Raw genomic sequence first — 18,657 nt, 5'->3', positions numbered from 1 at the left:
TGCCTTATAAGGTTGTTATAAGAATTAAATAAAGTGCATGGCACATAGTAGGAACTATATAAACACTGTTATATAAACTTAGCATATTTTTATTTCCAAAGATTCTATGTAAGTTCAGTGGGTACTGTATGTCCCCCAGTGTAGGCCCCTATGGACTTAGGTAAAACACTTAGGATCATTTTCATAATGAATAAATGATATGATGGTATAAAGAGTCCTGTTTGGGTACCATGCTAGCATAATATAACAAAAAGATAAATTAAAAAACAGGGTTCTAGAATTTCTTTCTTCCCACAATACTGAGCAGCAGGGAGAGAAAACTATGGGACTTTGTGTGGAGAATAGGAGGCCCATACAGGGACACAGTTCCAGGTCATCACAGCACCCACTGCATCTTCTCTGTGTGCCCATACCTAAGGTTGTGCCATGCAGCATGTTTGAATTGAAGGAGAACATTGCAGGGGACTCCATGCTTTCTTTGCAAGGAGAATACAAGGGCCAGCAATACAGAGATTACATCAGTGAGGCATTTTTAAAATCACTTGCTATTTGAAATTCTCTGAAACAAAACAAGAAGAAAAAACAACAGCCATACCTAAAATGCATGCCTCAGCAAACTGACAATCACTGCCCTGGCACTGACTCTGTCCGGGTAATGGGAGACGGCAACGGGACGCTTGGAGCCCTGCAGCTCTGAGATGGAGAGAAGGTTCTTTCACAGCAACTCTGGAGAGAAAGAGAACGAGAGAGCAGAAGACAGTGATCAGCAGATTTCCGACGATGGCTGCGAGAGACAAGATCTCAAATGCACCGGATTTTAATGCCAATCTGCTTTCCAGTCTCATCTAACACACTTGAGTCTCACATAGGTCCGTCTTTCTTTTCAGGCTCCAGGGGGAATCGTTTCTGCCTTTAGATCCCTTTTAGCCTTCTTTTGTTCCCACACACCTAAGGTCTAGCAAAAGCCTTACTTCTTGAGCATTTGTCCCAGGTGTGCTCTCAAAACATCCATTGTCTCGATCTTAACATCACAGACCAAAGCAAGATCTTTATTTCCTTGAATCTGCTCTATTTTAAAAACCTCCTTCCTCTTCTGGTTTCAATTGTCCACAGTCTATTCAAAACACTTGAAAAGACTTCATCTTCCCAAGCATCACTTTATCACAATATTGCCTTTTCTTAGAATCCTATAGTTGCTCTTTATTGCTTCCTGAATCCCATTAATATCTAAGACTAGGGGCTTCACTGCCTTCCAACTGCTGGACCTCCCATCCTCTCACATTTTATTCCAACCCTGACTGCCATGTTTTCTATTACTTTCCCATTCTGCTGCCAGCAGAGAGTTTTTTATCCTCCTCTCATTCCTCATCACACATGTGACATCTTCCCTTTGAACACAACTGTCCTACTCTTTGCCCAACCATGTCTTGAAAAATCTTCAATATGATGGCTTTCACTCAAAACTTATAGTTTTCCCAAACAGTAAATAATTTTTCTTCTTTCTTCCTCAATTCCTGAATATTCCACCATTGTAAACACAGAGGAGGATGAAGACAATGATGATGGTAACTTTGATGAAAAAAATAATAACAGCTTGTGTATGGCTAGAATTTTGCAGTTTGCATAGCAATTTCACACAAATCTTATATTGTTGCTGTTCCTGTTATTATTATTTAGTTAGCAGAAACTATCCAAAACTCTTTTCTTCCTCACATCTCTCTATATTTCACACAGTGCTTCATATACATGGAGTAAAAGGAAGCTAGAAGGATAGACTGAGTTTTTATTGCATAGTTTTAGAAAATAATTTCCCCATGATTCCTCCTGTTTTCTCACTTTGCAAGCTGGGATGATAAATAATTTGCCACTCTCTTCCCTCTACCAGGGGAGCTTTGAGGATTAAGGGTAGAATTATGAAAATGACTCATTTTACAAAGTGACCAAGAGAAGAAGTGGAATTCAAGAGAATCATGGCCCAAAGGGTCACGATTTGGGAATCATGCCCCACCCGGCATATTCCTTCTGCCTCTTTCCTATATCCATTCCAGCTTTAAGAGTATGAAGTAGGCACAGCAAAGAAAAGCTATCCCAGAACTCCTGAGCTTTTATCCTAAAAATCAAGACACACACTGGCCATGAGTTAAGCTGGCCAGTAGATTTAGCAGAAATATATATTTCTGCCATAGTATCTAATTTTGGCATAGTATCTAATTAACTGTGCACATAATTCAGACCCCTGAGGCAACTTCCAAATAAATGTTCGTCATTTCCACAGGCATTAACACCTATTACTTTGCGGAGAAAAGCTCCAAGAAAAGATAATCTTGGTTTTGCATCGCTAAAGCAGCACTCTGAAATAAAATATTTGCTCTATTTCGGTATTTATTGAGAAATGTTTATATTCTGGGTATCTTTTTTCTAAACTACTGATTTCTTCCTCTTAATTTTGCAAAGTATTTAACATGCAACACCGTGGGATGCCCCTTTTGGAGAACAGAACAACCTTGCAGAGCGGCCAATTAGTGCCACTCAGGGCATTTTTACAGCACTCGACCTTTTTTTGTGCTTTATGCTTTTTCAGAAGCTACTTTTTATTTTAGGGCAATGAAACTAGACCCAAGGTATATTTAGACAACCATAATGAGGGTTTATCACAACTGGGGGAAAGTGAAGAAATGTAGAGAAAAAAGGAGGGAAAAGGTAACCAACACAAAACGAGCACAGACACGGCACCTGATGTGATGCTAGGTATTTTAGTTATTTACACGGTTAACATTTTATTTTGAAAATTTTGAAAGAATAGTCCAATAAACACATATAATCTTCACTTATATTCATTGATTGCTAACATTTTGCCCGATTTGCATGCCATATCTGCACCATATATATATATATATAGAGAGAGAGAGAGAGAGAGAGAGAGAGAAAGATATATATGTATATATATAGGACATATATATGTTTTATATAATACATATATATGTAGAGAGACATATATTTATGAGAGAGAGAGAGAGAAACACATGTATACATACACATATTACCTGTGTGCATATATATGGCACATTTTAAAGTAAGTTGTACATAACACTTCACCTCTAAATACTTCAGCATGCATCTCTCAAAAAACAAGGATGCTCTTCCACAAAATCTCTGTATCATTATCACACTCTTTGGCCATATTAAGTTTGATCTCTTGGATATGTGTCAATTTTAAGATCACTTGTAATTTCTCAATTGTAAAGATACATTTTTCCTTACAATTCAAATGTAATATGGGGGGGAGGGCAGTGCTACTTTGAGAATATCACTTTCTTCAACAATGTTTCATCTGTTTTAAGCATCAATTGATGACCCTGAATTATAAAAATATGATTCCAATTTTACCAATGAAGAAACCAGGTTTTACCTTCTTTTTATTAACTAGCTAACACGTAGCTGAGCCAGCCTTCAGACCTACCCAGGGCTATAGATTCGTAATCAGCTGCCCTCTGGGGTCATGCTGCCTCGTTAAGATCTTGGTAAAATTGGCCCCAATTCCTATAACACAGTTCAGAGAAAACGCATTGCCTTTTTTAAGATTCCTGTAACTTCTTCCAGGACTTACACTGTCAGGGATACTCCAGCCTCCTGGCCCTGATGAATCAGAGCTTCCTGTTCCATGCTAACCCAAAAGCTGAGCCCAGTTTTAGTTTCTTTCCTTGATTTCTATATTAAAAGAGCTTCTGAGTGGGTAGTAGACTTTCGTGAAGAGATGTTAAAGGAAAAGATTTACTTTGCCTCTTCACCAAAAATCTAGAACTGTATATTAGACATTTCTATTCTAAAAGACATTTGTCTCGTCTCCATGTCCCTAGCCTCACCCACCCCAGCTTCTCAGTATTCTTCTTGATGTGAACACAAAGATTAACTTCCTCTCATATTTTTATGGAGAATAATTCAGCACTCCCCAAGCCCTTATAGTAAACTCCGCTGTTCCTGCTTCCCTATGCGTATCCAGACTCAAAGATTTAAATTACACCTGATCAAAATGTGATCAAGCATTGAGCTTCCAATTCTCTCTCAGTCATTCTGAGGGGGACTGCAGGAGGTAGAAGGAGTGGAATTCTTGTTACACGGTATCTTAGGAAAATCAACCAATTAGCCTAAGGCCTTAAAATAAAGTCAGAGCCTAGTTTATATGCCTTTGAGTTTCCATGGAGATAAAACATTAACTGGAATGGGCCACTGTGAGGATGGTAAGAGGTTGACAGTCTCAGTAAAAATGATACAAGTGTTGGGTTTCATATTTACAGTAACTGGTTTGGGGCTATACATGGAGTTACTCTTTCCCACAGAAGAAAGTGGCCCTTACATGCATAAAAAGAATAAGAGCAAGGGGAATTTTCATAGAGATATAAAAGAGTAAATATAGATACTTGGGAAGCAATACCAAGCTAAATGAGTTATCTTCTGCCTTTCAAAGAATCAAGACAGGATCTTGTAAGAAGAGAGAAGCACCAAATGTCCCCAAGCCAGACGGAAACCTCCACCGTGTCCTGCTAACATATGAGAAAAGAAAGATATTCAAGATGGTAGGAGAATTAGCAATAGTCGTCTTAATTTTGTAAATATTTTTAGAATGCTTTATGAGATTAATCATTTTTTAAGCAGGTTTTTTGTTTGTTTGCTTGTTTAACCACAAAGACTATAATACAGGAAAAAATACCAGAACTTTAGGCAAATTCTATGCATGTTTTAAACTTTGTACACACATCTATGGAGACCTTTGTGGGTGTTAAATATGAATACGTTTTATTCAAATGATATTGCCAAAGTGTTCCCCCAAACAGGACCTGTTCCCAAAACAACCAACTTTCCCAAAGCAGCCACTTACTGCAGGCTTTTCTTTTATACTGTCCAACCTTGGGTCATCAGTCTGTGAAGCATCCAGTTCATTTCACATACAACCTTTTACTGCTTTGAACTTGAGAGCACAATGTCAATGTCTATATTCTGTTTTGGAGTGGAAGAGACTACAAAAGATTTTGCAATAGGTTACCCCATCAGCTCGTCACAGGAGAACAAACACAACTTGCGGCAAGGGACAAGGTCCCTGGTTCTGTCTGCACAGCTCTGAGAGATGCCACTTGGCGATGACTTCGCTTTGCTTCTCTGCAGCCTGTCCATACCCACTACCCACCTCCTCTCCCCTCCCAGTTCTCATATCTCTTTTTTGTCAACCATTGGCTGCTTCCTAGCTTTTTGTGTGTGTGTGTGTGTGTGGTACGCGGGCCTCTCACTGTTGTGGCCTCTCCCGCTGTGGAGCACAGGCTCCGGACGCGCAGGCTCAGCGGCCATGGCTCACGGGCCAAGCCGCTCCGCGGCACGTGGGATCTTCCCGGACCGGGGCACAAACCCGTGTCCCCTGCATTGGCAGGCGGACTCTCAACCACTGAGCCACCAGGGAAGCCCTGCTTCCTAGCTTTGAAAGAGTTTTCTGCTCTGCGGTCAGGCCTGTGCCAGAGTTAATAAAGGTTTCACCACTGCTGTGCCTCTCTGTTCACACCATCTCAGGAGAAATAACTCAGACAACAACTGTTCCGAAGAGGAAAAGAAGAAAAGCCAAAGAGAATTAAACTAAACGTAAGGCACTTGTCTTTTGAAGATCTCCTCTCCTTTGCCAGGATCAGGATGAACTATTTCTTCCCACAGCACCCCTCCTCTTCTAATCATTGTTATCATCTCCTGTGGACAGACCTGCCTCGTTTTTATCTATGTCTAGCTTCCAGAAACCATGTGGACTACAAAGAAATAGCAGAAAGAGCTTAGTGACAAAGTCCAATCTCATCCAGAGGGATGACTTTGAAAGACTGAGGAGAAGATGTAAGAAAGTGTCAGGAGTTTTTCTGAAGAGGAACTTCAGAAAAGGAAGTAAGAATAGGCAAAAGTGGCATAAAGCTGGGGAGATGCTGTTTGCTGCTCTTAACTAATTGAAATGGTTCCAGGGAGTCACAGGCAAGCCATTTTATGGTTCTTAAGGAAGGTTCTATTTTTTTTCTAGGAGTAGAAAATAAAACAAATTATAAAAATTTTTCAAAAAAGTTCAAAGGAATCCATTAGCCTGATAAAAAGATCCAACCTCTTTTATATATTTAATTATCAAATTATAATTGCTCTGAAATAATAAACAGTAGTTCACAATTTTTTAATGCTTGGTATAAGCTAGGCATTATTTAAGTGACTTGTTTGGATTACTCCCATTTTATAGACGAGGAAACTAAAACTTAAACAAAACAATTTGCTCAAGTTTCCAAACTTGCATTAGTAAGTGGTGAAACTGTACAAACTACCGCAACTACTCAAGACTCCATACTTTGAAGCGGGATTAGCCAATATAGGAAAATGCCAAAAGGAAGATTCAGGACCATGGAGGATCAAGACTTACACAGTCTTAATATTACCTATGGCTCTACCAGATCCTCAAAAATCAACTTCTGGTAAATTTCGTCATAACTACTTTTAGGCAATTCAAATAAAAATGTCCAAAAAAAAAGACATCAAGGGCTTCCCTGGTGGCGCAGTGGTTGAGAGTCCGCCTGCTGAAGCAGGGAACGCGGGTTCGTGCCCTGGTCCTGGAAGATCCCACATACCACGGAGTGGCTGGGCCAGTGAGCCATGGCCGCTGAGCCTGCGCGTCCGGAGCCTGTGCTCTGCAACGGGAGAGGCCACAACAGTGAGAGGCCCGCATACCGCAAAAACAAAACAAAACAAAACAAAACAAAAAAACATCGAGAAAGGGAAGGAGAGTTTTACCAGTCCTAGGAAGCCAGAAAGCTAGCCAGCTATTCTCCCATAGCTGTGAATGCACTTGGCCAAAAGAGATTCACCTGCGAGGTGGAAGAGGGGTGGACAGAGGGGCCAGGGGTAGCAGGAATAACTAAAGGTTGTTTGCTAGAGAGAGAGCACTACAGACTTGCCAGATGGTGAAAATGCTCACTTTGAGGAGGTCCCATTTGAATGAGGTAAAAAGAGAAGTAGGAGCTCTAAGGACAGCAAAGCAAAGCTGCCTCTGTCTCCCTAGAGGAAAGGACATGGGGAACCCCTTGGTGCTGCCCATAGGTAGTAGCAAAGAGTCTCTGCCATTATAACTGGAGCATTTCAGTAGAAATGCATATGGGCTCTTAAGTGTTTCCAGATCCCTGCTTCATTTAAGCCTTCTAGGGTAAGTAAACACCAGCAACACTTTCCAGTCAAATTGGCAAACATTCTACCTTTCTGTTTGTTGACTGTCAACAGTTTGTCTTCGATATTTCTGATGGATCAGTGTTGAGAAATGGGACCTTGGAGAATCAAGGCCTTTCGCCTTGCATTAATTCCTCTGCCTGATCAATAAGAGAAATAACAGTGCACTGCTCAGAACCCTGCTGCAGATAAATTAGATAATGTCTACAGAGGATAATGAAGATTAAAATGGTGCACGTACCATTGTCATGAATAATGAACACATTAGCTATAAATTGTTATCCCAAACATACATTTTAAAGCTTATCGACTACAAAACCGGTGACATTTTAGTAGATGTTGGTTCAACTTAAAAGGAGGCCCTTTTGAAAAATGATCGACTATATTCAAATAAGACTTTTAAATAATTTTCATATTTCTATTAACTGTTTATTTAGGATCACATTATACATGGTCACTCATTATCACTAGGCCATTCTGAGCTTTTCACAAAAGGATTTCAAATAGGACCAGGGTTTTTTTGGTCAACCTAGCCAGTAATGACTCTTTCTTCTTTTTTTTTTTTAAACATCTTTATTGGAGTATAATTGCTTTACAATGGTGTGTTAGTTTCTGCCCTATAAAAAAGTGAATCAGTTATACATATACATATTTTCCCATATCTCTTCCCTCTTGCGTCTCCCTCCCTCCCACCCTCCCTATCCCACCCCTCCAGGCAGTCACAAAGCACCGAGCTGATCTCCCTGTGCTATGCGGCTGCTTCCCACTAGCTATCTATTTTACGTTTGGTAGTGTATATATGTCCATGCCACTCTCTCACTTTGTCACAGCTTACCCTTCCCCCTCCCCATATCCTCAAGTCCGTGCTCTAGTAGGTCTGTGTCTTTATTCCTGTTACCCCTAGGTTCTTCATGACTTTTTTTTTTTCTTAGATTCCATATATATGTGTTAGTATACGGTATTTGTTTTTCTCTTTCTGACTTACTTCACTCTGTATGACAGACTCTAGGTCCATCCACCTCACTGCAAATAACTCAACTTCGTTTCTTTTTATGGCTGAGTAACATTCCATTGTATATATGTGCCACATCTTCTTTATCCATTCATCTGTTGATGGACACTTAGGTTGCTTCCATGTCCTGGCTATTGTAAATAGAGCTGCAATGAACATCTTGGTACATGACTCTTTTTGAATTATGGTTTTCTCAGGGTATATGCCCAGTAGTGGGATTGCTGGGTCGGATGGTAGTTCTATTTGTAGTTTTTTAAGGAACCTCCATAATGTTCTCCATAGTGGCTGTATCAATTTACATTCCCACCAACAGTGCAAGAGGGTTCCCTTTTCTCCACACCCTCTCCAGCATTTATTGCTTCTAGATTTTTTGATGATGGCCATTCTGACTGGTGTGAGATGATATCTCATTGTAGTTTTGATCTGCATTTCTCTAATGATTAGTGATGTTGAGCATCCTTTCATGTGCTTGTTGGCAATCTGTATATCTTCTTTGGAGAAATGTCTATTTAGGTCTTCTGCCCATTTTTGGATTGGGTTGTTTGTTTTTTTGTTATTGAGCTGCATGAGCTGCTTGTATGTTTTGGAGATTAATCCTTTGTCAGTTGCTTCATTTGCAAATATTTTCTCCCATTCTGAGGGTTGTCTTTTCGTCTTGTTTATGGTTTCCTTTGTTGTGCAAAAGCTTTTAAGTTTCATTAGGTCCCATTTGTTTACTTCTGTTTTTATTTCCATATCTCTAGGAGGTGTGACCCCTTCTTCTTAAAATTTTTTTCAGAAAATTGGAAAGCATTATTAAGAAAAAGATAAATAAACCCTATCTATGAAGTTCTACCCACTCTTTGGACCTTGCAAGTCCTCCTGCCACTGCCATTTACCCAGCCACTGGCATGACCCACCTGATGTGCTTCTCCCAGCTAAGCCTCACCAGCTGCTTGCCCCTCCATTTAACTGCCTAACCCACCCCAATTTAAATGCCTGGATCCATGATGAATCTCTTAAATTTTGCTTTGTGGTTATGTGATCAATCAGTCAATCTATGCTAGTGAATTCTAGAGTAACTAATACATAAGTAACAGCTTGCAACTTTTACCTGGGACCTCATCACATGATGGTTGTTCCTAAATCTCTGTGTACATAACAGAGGTTGCTGGAGATGTAACTACCTCGGTACGTACTGACTCTGTGACCCGCTCAGTCCTCACTACTCCAGAGCATCCTCCGCGCTCACCTCCCTTCAGGCTTCTTCAGCTCTTTATTTATTGTGCGAACTGTAAATCTGTTGTGGCATGTCCCTTGGCACTTACACTGGACGAGCTTCTTGACTAGAACAAATTTTAAACTAATGTGCTCTCTCTGGCCACTAGTTGGGAATTTTATCATTCTGAGAGACAGAGCCACAGAGACAGAGCCAGAAACAGACGCTCCAGTGACTCATTTCTGAACAAAATCCTAAAATAAGCAAGCTTTCCAAATGTGCATAAAATTTCAACTGCATCTGTACGTCCTGCTTATCTCTGGTACAAGGAAGCTTATTTAAATTGCCTCCAGAACTTGCCCCTACCCTCCAATAATATGGACAGTGCCAGTGCAGGGTGGCAGGGCAGGGGTCCTTGCGGAGAAGGAGAGAGAATGTTTCAGAGGGCAAACTGGAGAATCCACCCCTTAGGCCCTGCTACTTACCGTTGGCAAATGCAGGGCTGAGTCTGGGGCATCAGAGGGGAAGGTGGGGGAATTAGGTGGCAATTATTTACACGGGATTCATGGTGGAGCAAAGATCTTTTCCTAAAGAAAGTCTTTAGATGAAAAGGATAATTTTGGGAAGGAAGTTTTTTCATCCACAGTGTTAGATGAGCTTATTTAAGCAGAAATTCTTAACCTGGGCTCTATGGAACCCCTAAAAGTTCCTGAGGGTATTCTGCAATTCGATGCAGAATGACGTGGTATGTGTATTGCATGAGAATAATTCAAGACTACAACTCTTAAATATTTTCAGCCTCAAAGAATAATTCATGACCTCAAAACATTTATAAAATTGAATTATAAACTGTAAACTTAAAAGACCCAAAGAGAGACATTCTGAATTACTGTATGGACATATTGTACCTAGGCAGTGATTTATTCAGGTATGGTAAATGATGACCAAAGTAAGTGAAAGATACTATTTACTTATCATTATTATTTTTTTATATCACCTTTTTGTATGCACAAACCCAGTGAAAGTGGGATGCTTCATGGAGGACAGAGAGAAAACAATAGGATTAACAATGCTCTGAGATCCAGGGATGCATGTAAACCTTCTAAGCTTCTTATTTCAACTCTAAGATAAGAATTCGATCTGATGACATTTCAAGTGAACTTTCAACTCTGAACTTCTATAGCAAAGCCTTTATCCATGCTATAATTTAAATATTTGTTCTCAAAGGTACAATCAATACAAAACAAAATTTTAAAATAAAAACAAATACACAAGGAAAAATACGTAAATTTTGTGTTCTTTTAAAACCTGTCCCAAAATTAAGACACTTCCTTGTCAGAAACCACACTGGAATATCTACAGAATTTGTCCAAAAGCACAACTTTCTTATGATTTGGTGACAGTCATTGAAAAAAGAATTGTAGTTTGCGGGACTGCCTAATTTGTTGATAACTAAACACTAGCAGTTATTCTTAAACTTCAGCCTGCATCAGATTCACCTCAAGGGCTGATTGAAATAGATTTCTGGGTACCACCCCCAAAATTTCTGGTTCACTGTGTGGGTGTGGAGCCTGAGAACTCGCCTTTCTAACATGTTCCTGGATGATGCTGAAGCTCTTGCACCAAGAACGACAGTCTACCCTGCAGCTGCATCCACCCTGCACTACCCTCCACCCTGCAAAGCCCTCCACCCTGCACTACCCTCCACCCTGCACTACCCTCCACCCTGCACAGCCCTCCACCCTGCACTACCCTCCACCCTGCACTACCCTCCACCCTGCACAGCCCTCCACCCTGCACTACCCTCCACCCTGCACTACCCTCCACCCTGCATAACCCTCCACCCTGCACTACCCTCCACCCTGCACAACCCTCCACCCTGCACTACCCTCCACCCTGCAGCTGCATCCACCCTGCAGCTGCATCCACCCTGCATTACCCTCCACCCTGCACAACAATCCACCCTGCACTACCCTCCACCCTGCACTACCCTCCCCCCTGCACAACCCTCCACCCTGCACTACCCTCCCCCCTGCACAACCCTCCCCCTGCACTACCCTCCCCCCTGCACTACCCTCCCCCCTGCACTACCCTCCACCCTGCAGCTGCATCCACCCTGCAGCTGCATCCACCCTGCACTACCCTCCACCCTGCACAACAATCCACCCTGCACTACCCTCCACCCTGCACTACCCTCCACCCTGCACAACCCTCCACCCTGCAGCTGCATCCACCCTGCACTACCCTCCACCCTACACAGCCCTCCACCCTGCACAACAATCCATGCTGCACTACCTCTGCAACTGAAGGTTGTCTGAGCCAAGGAACATCCCATTTGATTGTCACAGAGGAAACAGACGTGTCTTGTTTTTTATCTCTGAGAGCAGACAGATAATGTTTACAAATTCCTAACTCTCTCATGAAACCTTGCTCCCGACATCCACATATAGACTCATTCTCTGGTAACTCAGTAAGTTTCACTGACTTATTCTGACTTCTGGGTGGCAACAGCTCTAATCTCTCAGATTTCTCCAAAGAGAAAAAAAGAGCCATGTGCACATTTAAAAGAAAGGAAGAATGGAAGGAAGGAAGGAAGGAAGGGGAGAGAGAGAAAGAAAAAGAGAGAAAGAAAGAAAGAAAGAGAGAGAAAGAAAGAGAGAGAGAAAGAGAGAGAGAGAGAGAAAGGGAGAAAGGAAGGAAGGAAGGAAGGAAGGAAGGAAGGAAGGAAGGAAGGAAGGAAGGAAGGAAGGAAGGAAGGGAGGAAGGAAAGAAGGAAGGAAGGAAGAAAGAAAGAAAGAAAGAAAAGACAGGGTTAATACCACTCACTGAGCCTTAGGTCTTAACCAGGCAATTGGATGCCTTGTCTTAGGAGGCATGAAATGAGTAGAGTCCATGCCTCCAGGGAATACTGAGAAGTAGACAACACATGCTTGGGTCATATCTGTGCCACTTATTCATTACAACTCATTTAAAATAAATTGGGATTTTTTTGGTTGTTGTCCTGAGCCTGAACTTAATATTTTCTTAATGTCTGTTATCTACTTCCGCCAAAAGTGCTACTTCTTCTGGGGAGGAACCGGAAGTACAGCAGATGAGCAAGGGAGACTAAAGACCGGACAAAGCCCGGGTCCTGCTACATCTTTGCTATGTGACCTTTCTGAGCTCCCATTTCCTGGTGGGTAAAGTGGAAACTACTTATATTGCCACGAGTGTTGGAGAAAAATGTGCAGTTTCTTTTCCTTTCAGTTCCCTATAGGTAGATCTTCATTCACCATGTGCTTTATCACCCACTTTCAAAGGTCCAAATACACATCAGAACTATTTGGATGACACTAACACGTAATATGTCAACTTCCAGAGATTATATAAACTCCACTATCTTACATACCTGTAAGTGACAACCATGATAATTTATATTCTTAGACACAATGCTAAAAGTCTTAATAAAACACCTGCTAAATTTTCAATCCATAAGTATGGCTATATCACCTACCCAATTATCCTGTTGAGCCTACGATGTGTAAGGCATTAGGCTGGGCCCTATGGTGCAGGGGTCCCCTGACCAAGACCATCAGTATCACCTGGGAACTTATTAAAAAGGTGGATTCTTGGGTCTCACGCTACAACTACTGAATCAAAAACTCTGGAATGGGGCCCAGCAATCTGTGTTTTAACAAGCCCTCCAAGTAATTTTGATGTTTGCTAAAGTTTGAGAATCACTGCCATAGGAGATTCAAGAAAGTATCAAACAATCTGATTGTAATGCATGGGAGATTAGACAAGAGTTCAAATAGCAACCGCACAGAGCAGTATGCAGCAGCTGTGTAAGTGTGACAGAGCTTGGGAGTTCCATGGAGGGAAAGAGCACTTCACACTGGAGCATTAATAGAGGCTTCACGGAGAGGGTGTAGTAGAGTGAGGACTACAGAATCTTAAAATGCAGAGCAATGCGGAAGGCAAGACAAACTGCAGAAACAGCCTGGAAAAAGCTTTGGAGGGAGGTTAATGATTAATTCAGAGAAGCTCTGGTGATGAACCAGGTGAAGCAAAAAGTTGCTACATTATGGAGAATTTGGAACACTGTGCTAGAAATGTACTCCCAAAGCAGTGGGAAACCATTGCAGGTTTTTGAGGAGGAAAGTTACTCAAGCTGACCTGTGTTTCAGAAAAAAAGCTCTTCGAGTGACGTGAGGGATTTGGCATAGAAGAGTTTAGAGGCAGATAATGATGTGTTATAGCCCTTTCGTGAGGGACTCTGAATTCTAATTTAAGATCCCCAATGTTGTTTAAAAACCACTGCATTAGAATAAAGACTGTTTTGTTTAAATGAGAAATGCTGCCATCTGATCACATTTTGATCCACACCATGCATTGTTTCATAGCTCTAACTCATTCGATTAATTTAATAAATGCTCATTTGAATGCTTTTTCTGTGCTACAAAACAAATGAAATTCAGTAGTATGGTGTTTCTTTTCCCAAACCTTCTTGTTAAGCAAAAGGATGCTTTCAAGTCAGGGATCTTGTGCTTGTGCATCATCCTAGCTTCCTCTTTTCTGGGAAGATGACACAGCCTTTGTTGTTTATCAGCACATCCAGCATGTCTGTTGGTCCCTTCCACTTTTCACAAGATGGGTCCTGTTCAGAACTTCCCTACTGGGTACAGCAATCGTGTCTCTCAGGAAGTTCAGTCCACACATCACTGGCAGGTCAACCAAGACCTCGCCTCTTCTTTGCTAAAACTGACCCGCTCCAACTCCCAGAAGTCATCCTTCAGCAGGGAAATATCTATGTGACCTGGTAGAACCAATCAACTCAGTGGAACTTGATGGACGGGTAGGACTTGGTGGGCACAGGGGAGGGAACACAGGTGTTTGAAACACACTGGAAATTGCATTTTTTGTTTGTTTTTTAACCTGTTTTTTAACCTGCCGTAATGTTCAGTGTTTAGGTACTGATGACCCTGTTTTTAAATCTCAGCCAAACTACTTATTGTGAGATCTCCTGGGTTTCTTGTTTTCTCTCAGTTTATTCATATTCAAAATGGAGAAAATCCTTGGAGCTGTAGTGAGATAGGATGGTTAGCACAGGAACTATTATTATCATTTTTGAATTGTTGCAAGCAAATTGAAGTTTGAGAAAAAGTATCACTCTTGATCATTAAATTAGTTAATAATAGAGAAGACACACATCAGCTGTTATAATTCAGTGATGTATATTTTATTCTAGATATTTAAAAGGAGAATAGGGTGTATTTTGTTCAGGTAATACAAAGGAGAAAGGCTTTAAGTCTCTAGTCAAGGAGCTGAGGCACAGAATTCTTCTTAAACAGCAATACACACTAACTTTAGTTTTTATTGCTTATGTTTCCAGTATAGGGAATATAACACACCAAATTATGCAGAAAGTAGATTTTAGTTTACTCCTGTAAAATGAATGAGAAGCATAATTTGGCTCTAAAAATAAAGTTTTTAAATTGCTTTCAAATTAAATTTTACTCTAGAATCAGAGTACTTTAACCAACACTGGTTAAAGTTGTCACTGGGCTGCGGTGACAACTATTCCATTTCACATTGAAAGAGTTAGAGCATCCAAAGAGAAGGAAGTAGCTTAAATTCACATATCAAATGAGTGAAATCTCACAGAAGAACTAAAACTGATTCTTGAGGTAGAGGGAGAGATGATAGGCAGAGCACAGGGGATTCTGAGGGCAGTGAGAATACTCTATATGATATTATAATGATGGATACATGTCATTCTACATTTGTCCAAACCCACAGAAGGTACAGCACCAAGAGTGAACCCTAAGGGTGAACTATGGACTTTAGATAATTATGATGTGTCAGTGTATTTTTATCCTTGTTAAAAAATTGTACTATTCTGGTGAATGCTTTTGATAATGGAGGAGGCTATGCATGTGTGAGGGGCGAGGGCATCTGGAAAATCTCTGTACCTTCTTCTCAATTTTATTGCAAACCTAAAACTTCTCTCAAAAAATAAAATTTGAAAAGAAACTGACTCTCTCTCTCCTTAGGATGGAGCTCGGGCTGACTGGGCCATAGGGGTCCCTGAGGGTGGAGCAGAGACTTCCAGGAAATTCAATCACAGAAGGGAAAAGAGCAGAGAATTCTACGGAAGTCAAAGCCTGTTGAAATAACCAAGATGAGATTTTAGAATTATTCACTGAAGTAAGCATATGAATGTTCATACTAATCAGTAAGTTCCAACACAGTATATTTCCAGCACATTGTGGGATAGGAAAGGATGAGAACCACAGAGAAGTACTCACCGTGTACTCAAAAGTGAGAAATATATTATCACCCTCTAGTGTATAAAACCACAAATCTATGGTATAAAACCCCCCTCTACTGTATAAAACATAATGGATCACAGCAGAATATCAAAGACATTTAAAAGATCTAGAGTGATTCCAGGCCCTTGAGACTAGACAACAACCCGATATGAACTCATATTAGACTAAAACATGTCTCATTAGAAGCAGGGGTGACCTATCATGGAATCAGAGAAAAGGGAGTCAATATTTAAAGCAAATACTGAAAAGGCAAGAGTGGGATTGGAGACCATAATACTTGAGGAGCATGAATACATATGGCTGTGTAACATTCACGACAATCATCAGTGGTGAGGTAAAAACTGAGAAGACCTACAGCTAGATTGATCAAAGGCTGAGATTCAGCTGGGCAGGTAAAATGGGAGGACAGGCAAGCAAGGACATTAAAAGGAAGTGACTAAAGTGATTTACAATGGGGTCTAAGTTGGATGAGAGAGCAGTACAAGTAGGAGGAGTTGATGGACAAAAAGCCAGGAATCGTGGAGGGACTCAAGAGTGATGATGCTGGAAAAACAGAACCCTATGGGTTTTGTTTTTTTTTTTTTTTTTTTTTTTTGCTTACGGTACGCGGGCCGCTCACTGTGGTGGCCTCTCCCGCTGCGGAGCACAGGCTCCGGACGCGCAGGCTCAGCGGCCATGGCTCACGGGCCCAGCCGCTCCGCAGGCATGCAGGATCCTCCCGGACCAGGGCACAAACCCGTGTCCCCTGCACTGGCAGGCGGACTCCCAACCACTGTGCCACCAGGGAAGCCCAGAACCCTATGGTTTGAGAAGCATAGGGCCCTGTGATCGGAGAAGGGTCTTGCTGAGTATGGGATCATAAGAATGAGGTGCTGAACTGAGGAAAGTTGAAAGTTATTGGATCTGGAAAGATGAAAAATTCCAGAGGCCAGGGTGTTGCATGAGGAATCCATGTGAACAGGAAAAGTAACCCACAATGGAGAATAAGGCTGTAAGCTAGGTGCTTCCAAGAATGAGAGGGAGACCGAGAAATTTGGTAAAGGAGTGAGATAAGGAGAGATGGGGATTTAGTTGGATGTTCCAAGTCACCAAAGAGCAAGGATTTTTACATGATAGAGAAGGACTCATGCCTGAAATTAGCCTTGAGAATGAGGAGTACACTACCCAAGTTACTGGAGCTGGGGAATTGGGCCACCTCCATTTGGGGGCAAAAAGGTCCTCAGGGAGAGTCAAACACCAGCTAAGGCAAGGTTGTGCAGGGAATGTTCAGTGGAGGGGCTGAGGGCAAGGGGAATTGTGGATATAGGATAAGAGTGGACACAGAAGAAAAGTGGGAGAGGGAGGGGAGAAGAGAAAAGTTGGGTATGTAATAGGAAGAAAAGCACAGAAGCGTTTGGGGATGAAAAGATGGGAGAAGACAGAGGAAAAGGAGCTTACACTTTGGACAGTCACAGAAGTAGCAGGGGCAGGAGGCAATTTTTACATCCAATCCCCAGTGAATGGGAGGAGATACTGTCAAGGAGGGATGGGGAAAGCCTCCACGGAAGGAGTAAATCATGACCTGTGTTGATAGGACTTTTAGGGAATTGGAGAGGTTGGGCTAGCTTTGTCCCAAGAGAGACATAAAAGGTGGGGTGGAGTGGGGAGAGTTAAACTGGGGCAAGATACTTTTGCTACTGTCTGCCCTTAAATAACCCTGAGCACAAAGACAAGGTAGCTGAATGCCTCCATCAAAGAAAGCTTAACCCACTCTCCGTTTCCTCCTGGGTTTCACTATGCTCAGAACATTTCCTCATAGGAGTACACTACGAGCCACTTGGGTATAAAACAATACAGATCACAGAGTAGTGCAAGCAGCAAAAGGAGGAGGGAGTCTTACAATATGTCCACAATGGTGTAAATGTTTTAAAGTTGAGCTACCAGGGGGTCAGTGTATTGAATCCAGGGGAAAAACAATACAGTATGTTGTTATAGCTCCCCATAAACCTATAAAGCAGCACCTCTTCGTGTAGTCTGCATTCTTTGGAAAAGATAGTGGTTCTCTTCATATGTGCTTCTGTTCCTCTCCTTAAAGCAATATCTTACAAACAGCAGACTTTCTGAGAAGAGATAAGAGGATTTGGGATTGTCCCAAATGCAGTCTGTGCAGACTCTTATCTGCTCTTATCTGCTCAGATTATCTGGCCTTCATTAACTATTAAACGCTAACCTTTCCTATTCAACAAGAGGAAACTAATTTTCACAGCCTGATGAGAGAGATGTGGAGGTCCCTCAAGGCCACGTCTTTCACATTTCTGCCTTCTGGAAGATACGCCCCCAAAAAGTTTATTAAACACTACTAACCATTCTCATGACTGTATCTGCCATTCTCTTAACCTGGAGCTAGCTGGCTGAATTTGATGTTCTCTGCATCTGGAGCAACTGTGTCTACAGTGCTCAGGGAAGAGGGTGGAAACGGTCCTCGTAGCTACTCTGGCCCTTTGGCCCGGTTTGGCAAAGCCCTTCTGGATAACTCTCACTTTGCCCTGGGGGTGGCCGGGGGTCCTGAGCTGTGACTCAGTCCATTTTCTTTGGCATTTCACTTCTTTTCAGTTGTGTGTTTTCCTCTCCTAAGTCTTTGAACATGTAACATTTACAATTCCTGAAGCAAAATTAGATGACATCATCCAGAGAGTTAGATCTTTAGAAAAGTGTCAGTAAAGTGTTCCTTTACTTTCTAGTAATCTGCTTATAATTTTAATTTTTGCAGATTACATTCTGAGACCCAGGGCTGACTTAATAATTTGTTGTCCCTTCAGACCGATGGTTTAAAAATATTTGTTCAATATGTACTAAGGAGAGGAGTTATATGTTCTGTGGGGTGAGGCTGATTGCAGGGGTGCTCCAGCTGTGCTGAGCTGATCTGAGTAATT

The 18,657-nt window shown here is 41.6% G+C and overlaps 1 long non-coding RNA gene across 2 annotated transcripts in view; it reads right to left on the bottom strand.

Annotated features, from left to right (window-relative positions):
• Positions 1-628: 628 nt before the first annotated feature.
• Positions 629-18,657, bottom strand: part of LOC137204465 (uncharacterized) — a 248,106-nt gene continuing 230,077 nt past the window's right edge. For both annotated transcript variants that reach the window (XR_010933639.1, XR_010933640.1), the window contains one exon: positions 629-726. This is a non-coding gene — a long non-coding RNA (uncharacterized lncRNA). The remainder of the gene's footprint in view (positions 727-18,657) is intronic.

Source organism: Pseudorca crassidens, chromosome 13 (genome assembly GCF_039906515.1).
Source record: "Pseudorca crassidens isolate mPseCra1 chromosome 13, mPseCra1.hap1, whole genome shotgun sequence".
Classification (NCBI taxonomy): domain Eukaryota; kingdom Metazoa; phylum Chordata; class Mammalia; order Artiodactyla; family Delphinidae; genus Pseudorca; species Pseudorca crassidens.
This window is presented reverse-complemented; position numbering and strand designations above follow the sequence as displayed.